This window comes from Carya illinoinensis, chromosome 5, assembly GCF_018687715.1.
Source record: "Carya illinoinensis cultivar Pawnee chromosome 5, C.illinoinensisPawnee_v1, whole genome shotgun sequence".
In the NCBI taxonomy this organism is placed as follows: Eukaryota; Viridiplantae; Streptophyta; class Magnoliopsida; order Fagales; family Juglandaceae; genus Carya; species Carya illinoinensis.
The window spans coordinates 49,080,387-49,091,213 of NC_056756.1; the positions used below are offsets into that span (position 1 = coordinate 49,080,387).

The 10,827-nt window shown below is 31.8% G+C and overlaps 1 long non-coding RNA gene across 1 annotated transcript; it reads right to left on the reverse strand.

Moving 5' to 3' along the window:
- Window positions 1-9,359: 9,359 nt before the first annotated feature.
- LOC122311638 lies at window positions 9,360-10,451 on the reverse strand. The gene is made up of 2 exons (XR_006242828.1): window positions 9,910-10,451; window positions 9,360-9,569 (listed from the first exon to the last, which is right to left on the reverse strand). It is a non-coding gene; the product is annotated as an uncharacterized LOC122311638 (long non-coding RNA).
- Window positions 10,452-10,827: the final 376 nt, after the last annotated feature.

Below are 10,827 nucleotides of genomic sequence, written 5' to 3' on the forward strand. Positions count from 1 at the left end.
GCACAAGTACATAATCTATTCATTTTTTGAAATTGTAGTTGCAATCTTTGCTAAATATAGTAGGTGCTCTTATAATAATGAAAAAATATAAAGGCATAATACATTAAAGATTCTACCTTGCTTGTGTGTTCGAAGAGATCAACAGTTGTACAATTCAATATTTCTTTTGCTATCAGTCCAAATATGACAATCACTATACATCTAGTATCTTCTTCTACTTTTAGATAGACTCGACAGCTAAAATTAATAAGAATATTAGCAATTGTGTAATTTTAACAATTGCTATGTTATATTTATCATGTAAGAAATGATCGTTTAAAATGATGAGATAAAATGATTTACCGTGGCTATAAGATGCTCATGTTTTTACAATTATAGTACATAATTTTTTTTTGTAGTCATATCCGGTTGCTTTATGAATCTTTGAATACAATTACAAGATATCAATATTTTATTTTTTTTTATTTAAAAAAAAAATCACATAGTTTATAATATACGTTGAAATGAATTAAGTGCAAGAAATAATTAATGTGTGCATGCATCGTTTAGGTTGAATTAAAATCAAAGTCAAGAACATAAGATTTGGAGTAAATATTTTTTTCTTTTTAAAAAAATAAAAAACAAAAAACGAAGATGATTCCAATGGCTCTAGGCCTTGGACCTACCACTCGATAAAATGAGAAATAAAAAAATGAATCCAATAAAGTAATAGATGGGGTGTAGTTTAGCACTCTTCTATAATATAATTTCTTAAAAAATATAAAGAATTTTTTTTAAATATAACTTTTTTGTTATATTTGATTCATATTTTGTATTTAGGTACAGAAAGTATTCATTATTATAAATATTTTAAATTAAATTTTCTCTTTCGTTGTTGATTTTTTATTAAAAAAATTTTAAAAAATATAATATTTAAATAATACAAAAAAAATTAATATATAGTATATTGTAAAAATGAATATAGAAAATAAAAAAAATAAATTTTAATAATGTATTTTAAAAAATAAGAAAAAAAGCCATTAAAACTATTGATTTGATTATTTTATTTGTAAACATATCACGATGAAGGTATCCATTATGCATCGTCCAAGTATTTATAATATATTTATTAAGACACTTTTATCCTTTGCCGACTGCTTTCAAATAACTCACCGAAATAACAAGCATCTATACGTGCATCCATTTTTCATTTTTTGACTGATTTCTCATCCCGTGCATCTCTATCTCTCTCTGATTTCTCCCTCATGCCCCATTTCCTCAGTCAGATGCCATCGCATGTCGATACTACCACGAACACGCCGCCATTAGTGATTTTCCCACTCCAAGTCATTCTCTCTCTTCCTTTCAGAATTCCTCTCTCCCAAATCTCACCAAATCTGTATACATACCATGCGCCGCCGCCCATAGCCACTGTGAGTGCCACCACGAGTGGTCTGCAGCCCTCTACCGAAACTTCCCCCGTTGATTTGCTCCCTCCCTCAAGAATCCTCCACTGAAACTACTTTCATTTCTCAACTGAGATTGCTCTTTACTGTATACAAGATTCTAGGTGAAAGATGAGAGAAATATCAAGGGGAGAGATTTTCATTAAACTCGGTAGAAACGTACACAAAATAGGGATAAAATAAAAGAAAAAATATTAGATAAAAATACTGTTACACGCACATTCGCGTTTATAAAACTCGGTAGAAACGGACGCAAAATAGGGATAAAATAAAAAAGAAAAACTATTAAACAAAAATACTGTTACACGCGCATTCACGTTTATATATATACTAGTAAAGCAGCACGTGCGATGCACGTGTGCCCAGTCGATATTTTTCTTAAGTGTAACAATTTAAAAATTTTTCAATTTAGTTATAAATAGACAGAATTTCATCTATATTTTAACAATTTTCTTCCTCTTCATAATAAACATATAAACAACAAAATATTACACTACACAGATATAAACAACAAAATGAGTTATGGATTTATTTTTCTGTCTAGGTGTCATTTGATAAGTAAGTGTCGGTTAGAAGTTAATGAGAAATGAGGGATTCTCCATCACTGACCTGAAATTCAGAAGCTGTTTCACTATGTGCTTTTGCTCTTCTGGGAACACTAAAGCATATCAATAATTTGTAGAAGCAGATAATAGCACAAATTGATTAGGAAATGTATTGATTACATATAACATAGCAAATTACTTCATTTTAGTACACTGCAGGTAGAATTCCATGCATATTATGCAGTAGTCATCAGTTCATCTTTAATTATGTTATTACTACAATAAATGGCAAAAGTTCAAAATGTCCTAAAATAAAGAACAAAAGAAATAAGTACATCTTATTCAGTATACTGAAGCAACTGAGGTTATTCATGTAAATCAACATGTTTAACAGGAGAGCAGCAACACTATCATGATTGTTGATATCTTGATCCACTGGAATTTTTCCAAATAACAAGCAAAAATTTTACAAGTGAATTGTAACTAAAAAATTTGTAAAATGACAAGTTTCAATTGGGATTTAGAGAACATTCATGGAGGAGATGAATAAAATTATTAGATCTAAAATACCATCTCTTAAATACATTTAGTATTTCAGATTCATATCACGGTTTTGTAAGAAATTGTGCATTATTAAAGGAAAAATAAAATGGAACACATAGAAAATCTAACAAAAGATAGAAATACAAATATGAATATTTGTGAAGTATTATTTTATTATGTCGAAGCAAAATTACAGAAATTTGAGGCTTTTCGCCTCAATCTTTAAACGCTCTTGCTCTTCAAAAATCTGTATGTCTTTCCTATCTAAAGGAGTAGCCACTCGAAAAGAAGATTTAAGCAAAGATTTTAAATCTCTGTTATCTCGCTTTAGTGCTTCCATCTTCATGTTGGACTCCATAAGAAGCCGCTGAAGGATAGCAATATTCTCGTGGAGTTTGTCAACCCCACCAGTCCTGGATTGTAGTCGCTGAGAATATGCGACAATGGCTGATGAGTATCGGGTACCGAGACTCACAAGCTCGTAGATAAGTTCATTATCTGACTTATTAGTCAGATCATTATTAGATTGCATAATAGCACCTACGGAAGAAGCAGAAACAACTGGTGAACGAGGTGCAGAATACCTCATGTAGTGGTAATGAGAAGATTGCTGAGTCATTGCAAAGTGAGAAAGCAAAAAGAGATTGCAGAGTAAGAATGCAGACTAATTTCAGAAAAGTGAAGAAGATGAGATGCGAAAGAAGATGAACTGAATAATTCTTTTATAGAGAAAATTATGACGACTCATCTCTTGTGAATTATTTCTCTACAACAGACAAGAGCAATGTAGTATCATAGCTGCGGTGCCTGACATCTACAGAAGAGCAAAGTAGTGTCATAGTTATGCGGCGCCTGACAACTACAGAAGAGCAACGTAGTATCATAGCTGCGGCGCCTGACAACTACAGAAGAGCAACGTAGTATCATAGCTGCGGCGCCTGACAGCTATAGAAGACCTGTAAAAATTCTACGGATCAGAGTTGTCTGGTCTAAAACAAAGGGCCACCGTTTTTGTTGAAAAAAACAGAGAGAGACAGAGGTTAACGGCTTAATTTTGATGAATTCTCTACTAACTATGTCATTTAGAAGAATATTTAAAGTATATCGCTTATGTTTTTCTAAGGCAATCGAGAGCTTACCACTGAAATCGAAGATCTCAGACATGGGTACGGCTGAAAAAACCCAGGAGGTCGAATCCGCACCGTTTTCCACCAAAAAAACCCTTCAAAGAAAACAAAAAAGAGAAACCCAAAGAAGACAACGGCCAAAATCTCTTTGTACAGAGCTTTAGGCCAGGAGTTCATGAGAGTAACAAAACTACCAGGACATGAAAACCCTATGAGATAGGGCAAAAAAAAGTAGAGAAAAGAAGTGAGAGGAAAGAGAAGGTGAGGAGCGAAATGATAGAAGTCGGGGTGGCTCAATGGGGAATACTTTTATGAGTTTTGTTATATGAAAGCACAGTCGCATACTAATCTGTGTACCAATACTGATTCATTCATACTTCAAATTTAAATTAACATTGTTTTCAATAAAATCTACTTTTTGATCAATCACATCACATTGGTGTACAGATCAGTACACAATTGTGCTTACAACTATATTTTTCCTACTTTTATTTCGTTAGAGGAATGTGGGAGGTTTGTGTACGTGACAATACACACAAGAGAAACCCACATGCAATATTTTTGTGCTGAGAAGTGGATTCTGTCCCACCAAATGAAAACCAGCCGTCCTTAAAACGGTTTTCGGTTTTTTTTTTTTTTTTTTTTGTGAATTACGACTTGTTTGGATGCTCAACTAAGTCTGTCTTCGACCCGTTACATTGTTAGATTAACTGCTCTACTTGCAACACTATGAACATGATATAAGATCATATTTAATACATTATGCTACCCGTTTATTATATTTTCTGAAATTGTCTATCTTTATTTTTTAAAACTAACAAATGTAATAGTACTTAACTGTATTTTTTTTAGTTTTTTAATAGTAGTATATTTCCCTCAGAAAAAAAAAAAAAAACAAAGCTCGTGGTCGGAGCAAAACATGTGATCACTTAAATAAGATGGCCTGGGGCATATGAAAAGTCTTATGGTTTTTTGTGGCGTTGGTTCAGTATTTTTTTTTTTAGTTATTTACTTTTTTTTAAAATAATAATAATTAAGCCTTAGATTTGATAAATTCAATACGTTTGACACAGACAAAGCCAAAAATACTACTTCAGTATTTTATATTTTAATTGGGTTTTTTTTATTAGTTAATTAATTAATTTCGGAATCACAAAATGTAAAATTGGAATTCAGTGCAAACAAGCGAGACCCACCGATATTAATAAATAATTATTCTCTAAATTATTGCCTGGTCGCCGGCCCCCTTTTTTTTTCATAGGCTCCAAAAACGTGCGAGAATAGCGTATTATTATTCCAACCCACGCAACATATTCTATGCACAATTGCACACGCATATCCACGTCCCTGTGAAATATTGTGGAGACTTTTGAGTCTTTCTGTTGACTTTTTGGCATGGTGAGGCATCTAAGAAAATATTTGCTCATGGATAGAGGTGATGTCGATTAGCCCCACTTTGCACTGTGTAATTAACAATAAATAATATTATGAGGGAGCCTTTCTTTTCTAATGAAGTCTCTCATATCGCTCTCAATAGTATTTCGGTAGGGTCCGGCATGCATGTGTATTTTTGTTGTGAAAAAAAAGTTAAAACCCTACTGTTTAAGTTCAACAAGATATTTAGTAAGACAAAATAATAAATTATTTTGTTGTATTTTGAGATTATTATATTATAGATATGTGATTATTATAGATTATACATATGGAATTTTTATTTATATATGAGATTTTGTCATCTATATACATATAAAATTATTATATTATAGATTATTAGATTATGAATATGAAAATAAATATGATTATCGCAAGTTATCGAACATTAGAAAAAAAATTAAAAATTAAAAAATAATAATATTTTATTATTATAGAGAATGTGATGGTTAATTTAATATAAATTTTAAGAGTTAAGTGATTAGCTAAAAAATAAAAAATTACATATTTTTCAAATTTTAAAAATTAAAATAGTCAATCTAATGCGAATGCTTTGAGAACTTAGAAGATAATCCAGCTACCGTTTTGAATTTGGTTCGTCAATTAAGCCAGCACGTGAAAATGCTTTGAAAGCTCCTTCAAGTTGTTGACACATCTAATAATTATCAGCACCTCTATGTGTCGAATGATACATGCACGTTGGCAGGGAAGATGTAAGAGAGGGAGAATATGCCAAATCATGTACCGGAATCAATAACACGTGTACATAAAATGGAAGAGTTTATTTAATTATTGAATAAAGTTAGTATGTCGATCATTTTATCTCTTTATTTCGACTGCTTACGTATTTAATTCTTTTTAATTTATGGTGCAGGTGGGGTGTCGTGCATTGAATCCAAAAGCAATCCTGCAACAAACGATTCGGTTCCAAAGATCAAATCAGGTACTAATTTTTCATGGTTTTTATTAGGATCTGATTATATTAGAAGAAAAAGATTTGAACCATAGTAAGTTGATAATCAAGAACTAACTGTTGTTTTGTTCTTTGAATGAACATAGGTCTTTGTCTCCTCAAAACCAAATCCGAGCGAGAGCTCTTAGATGTGTCGGTAGGAGGGAGCTTTCGAGAAAGGGACTTAGCACCAACTTTCCCTGTAAACTTTTTTATTCGATAGAGATTAGATGAGCATCATGAAAGTTTTAAAAAATTCACGTAATGGGTTTTCAACTATTCAAACGATGATTTCTCCATTGTTCTTATCTGATTCCACCTGTACCGCCAAGAAATAGAATAGTTTTATTCACCATTAATAAGGATCCTTGACGTTTATCCGCTAATTTTCGTTTTGAATTGTGTTAATTTCGTGTTGAGAATTTGTAAATTTGAATTCAAAGCTGTCGATCATTATATAATTCAATTATTTATGGGCTCCATCGTTACAAACGCCCAAAATTATCGAATGTAGATTAGCACAAACACTACAAGAAATATGTTATTTAGCCACGATTTTCCTCCCCATGACAACCGCTGGTGGGAAATAGATGGCTTATGCCACAACAAGTCAACAACGAAATGGATATTTTGTTTAGTTTTTTACAATGGTAGTTGTAATAGTTATAGTTATATATATATATAGAAAGCAATCCAGATAGTAGTTATGCATAATGTCACAATACAGACACCCAAATGGGTCACTTTTTTGTCCAACAGTAGACCACTATTTTAGTTGTCTCTATTTTATGAGAGCGAGGGGAGTGGTTGAGGACCAAACCAATACTCACGTTTTGGAAAAAAAGAACCTAAGCATTTCTGTTAAGAAAGGGATTTATCAAAGCCTATTGAACAGTCTTTTTACTTTGTCAAAGGAGAGTGGAGCCCCATGTCCCTCTTCTACTGACCTGTGTGAATTGTGATTAGGTGGGTTAGGGGTCATTCAAAAGTACATCTCTAAACTATATGCCCTTAATTATATTAGATTACCAAATTAGTTCTTTTCATTCTTTATTACTTCTTACTTATAAATAGTAAAATTATTTATATCATTTTTTTTGTTTATCATTAGAATAATTTTCATCAAGCAGCATATTATATATGTAGGTTTTTTTGACACATCGTTGTCAATTGTCCATTACCACAGGCCAGTACCGCCAAAGGTTGCTGGCCTGGCCTCCTTTTAGAATAATATTTGAATATTAAAAGTCATTGATTCCAAGGCTCTAAAATTCAAATCACCTAAATCGCCATTACGTCAAAGTGAACCATCTAAACCATTATATTAATAATGCATTTTCAAATCGTTATAATTAAATATTAATATAATCCCCAGGCCCCATCCCTTTTTGTTTTCCTACACACTTTTTCTAAAATGATAATTTTTACATGGAGGTGTGGATAAACATTTAGAAGTGGATTGAGGGTGATCGGCTTAAGTTCATCAATGCACATCCTTTCTGTAAATTTAATGATAATGTTTATAAAAAAATTTCATTATTTAACTATTAGCATATACTTCATTTAAATTGTTTCAATTCATATATGAATTTTGTATAAAATTATATTAAGAATTAAAAACATAAATAAATAAAATTTAGAATGTTGTAATTTTTTTTTTTAATTTATACATTAATAATGACTTAAAATTTAATAATAATGTTTATAAAAGTTTTTTGTTATCTAGATATTAATACACAGTTCATTTAAATGTTTTTGCTTAATATATGAGTTATAAATAAAATTTTGTTGAGAATCTAAAATGTAAAAAAAAAAAATTAAAATGTTTTAAAATTCTATTTCTTTTGTTTTAGTGTGACCCGTTTCTGGGAGTTGTTACAAGACAGTCAATAAATATTAGTTTCCTGAATAATTTAATATTATTTGTTGGGAGTTTGATATTCAAGCTATTTTAATATGTGTATATAGAAAAGAAAGTTGACATACTATATATCCAAAATGATCATTTTGAGTTATTTATTAAACTAAGTAATAAAGGCACGACTATTTCATTTGTCTTTTTCAATCTTGATATCTAAACAAACCCTACTTTTTCGAGTTTGGTGTGCACATTCAGAAAAGAGGTCAGATATTATGTGTGTTTTCAAAACAAGCAAAATATTGAATAAAGTAAAAGTAGAAGAGAAATGCCAACTAATTAAATCAAAGGGTGAAAGTACAATAATCACATTAATTGAAGTAGATCATATAGATATGGATGCATGACCCCATGCATTTGAAGTTTTTTAAAATCTTCGACTGTACAAGCTGTTAAAGGTCACAATCTAGTGATCAATAACTTAACATATATGTTTCCTAATGTCTCTGTCCTTTGAACCAGCTGGCAAAGCCTCTCTCTCTCTATAAATAGTTCTGCCTTATCTTCCAAGTAAATAGTATTAATTGTTTTCAAAATTAAATAGCCTTAATATTGGGCACCTGAGATCACCTTAAAGTTTGATGATTGGTATAACCGTACAAGAGCTCTCTTGTATCTTCCAATTATTGGTTTTGAGGGTCCGTATGTAGCAATTCCTCTGTCCCCCAAAATATAATTATATGTATCATGTATATATATCTATAGATAGAGGAAATCAAAGATAGATCAAGTTGAATATTTTGTAATTAATTCTATGTATCCATTTTGTAAGGTCTTGGTTGCATGCTTTAATTTGGCTTCTCTCAAAACTAAAAAAGAAAAAAAAAATGTTTTGGGTCCAAGATAATATAACTCCTCCTCCATTTTATTCTTCAAAAAGATGAGGATATATTTGCACCATGATGACAAGAAATATTATATTAGAATATTATATAGATCAATGGTGTTGGCAGTTGGCTAGATGCCAAACAAACAAAATCAAAAGAAGCATGCATATATAAGAGAAATACTATTTTACCGTCTGAAGTCCACCGCTTAAAATTCTTTTAATAATTTTATGAAGGTCTTGTCCTACGGAAATACACAAACATTGATTTTTGCACCAAGTTCAGATGAATTGTTTCTGTATGGGGCTCCACCAATGTTAGGTTAGATGTCGACTTGATCGTGACTCTGCTCTAATCATGGATCGACCTACTCCACTCAACTTGCCCACTTTCCGTCCAAACCAAATACTATCATATATATCTTTCTTCATTGGAAAAAAGTTTTAAAGAGTTATTAAAAATTTCATAGAGATGAAGAAATTCACATATATATAAAAGCGATCCGAGGCTATCGTCATGGTGCACTTCTATGACTATAATCATCGCCAGCTTGTCCCATGTGATCCTGATACAAGGCAGTGAGAGCAATTTAAAATTAAACATTTCAGGAAATTTTTAACTCTACCAAACACTTCAATCAAGCAGAGTAATAAAAAACCCATTAGGCTTTCCTAAGCAAACAAATGAAACATTGGTTATGATAAACAAATACATAAAAAACAAGGCACGAAGTTGAAATTATTGTGATCTTTGAGCCAATCGGAGTAATATTCTCCTTCCCCTGCAAACAAAAATCACAGAACATATCATCAAATCCATAAAGAAAATAATACATAAATTAAAAAAGTGCAGAGAGAGATCAACAGAATAAAAGCCACATATGCTTATATGCATATGACCCGATAGATCATTTTCTCACAGAAAATAACCCCAACAGAAGGAATCAAAATCATACGGATGTCTATCACACCAAAAAAAAAAAAAAACCCAAAAACATTGAACAAAATCTTCCAATTTTGATGGTTCAGTAAAGTAATCATTCAAACATTCGTCGTTTGGAAAAAAAATTTTGAAAAAAAACTTAGCTTTGGGAAGATCCATCGGTATTCTTCTTCACCGACCTCTATTTCTCATTCAGATGGAGGATGGTATTTCTCTGCCTTTGTCTCCATCTTCGTCTTCGTCGGGCTGAGACCTGAGGCATGCGGGGTTGAGGTTGGAAAGGAGGATGGATGATCAAACCACGGGTCAAAGATCCGACGCGAGAGACCGTGCTTCACTGACGGAGGCGGTGGTGTCTCTGTTTTGCTTTGCTAGAGGCGAGGGTGTGGCGGTGAAGAGGAATAAGAGAGAGAGAGAGAGAGAGAGAGAGAGAGAGAGAGAGAGAGAGAGAGAGAGAGAGAGAGAGAGAGAGAGAGAGAGAGAGAGAGAGAGAGAGAGAGAGAGAGAGGTTTGTGAGAAATGGGTGTGAATGTCAGATAGGCAACAAGAACAAAGAAGAAGTGATAAGTTCATAGATGTGACGAAGACATTGGAACACGGAGGTGGAAATAAAAAGACCAAAACATTTGTCAGCAAAAGAAAAATATAAGCAAACCGATCGAAATTTTGGAATAAAAGTAAGGGTAAAATTGGAAATGAAAATATTAGACGAAAAAACTGTAGCTTAAGCTATTGGCACTTATTAATAATAAGATAAAATAATAGATAGATATATACAGCATTTCACATCATCACTTCTTTTTCTTCTTTTGCTTAAAGAAAATGATATTTGTAATTGTGGTTGTACAAGCGACGTGCAATCATTTTAAAAAAAATAAATTAATATGAGATCCACATGAAAAAAAAAATTAATTTTTTAATAATAAATTTTATTTATTTTTAAAATAATTATACGGCGTTTATAATTTCACGACTATATATAACATTGCTGATGCTTAAAACATCAACCCGCGCATGCATATTGGATACATGCCTTTTCATGATTCTACAATGACGTACGTGATGACACGGACAGATGAGCTAGGCCCGGAGATGAG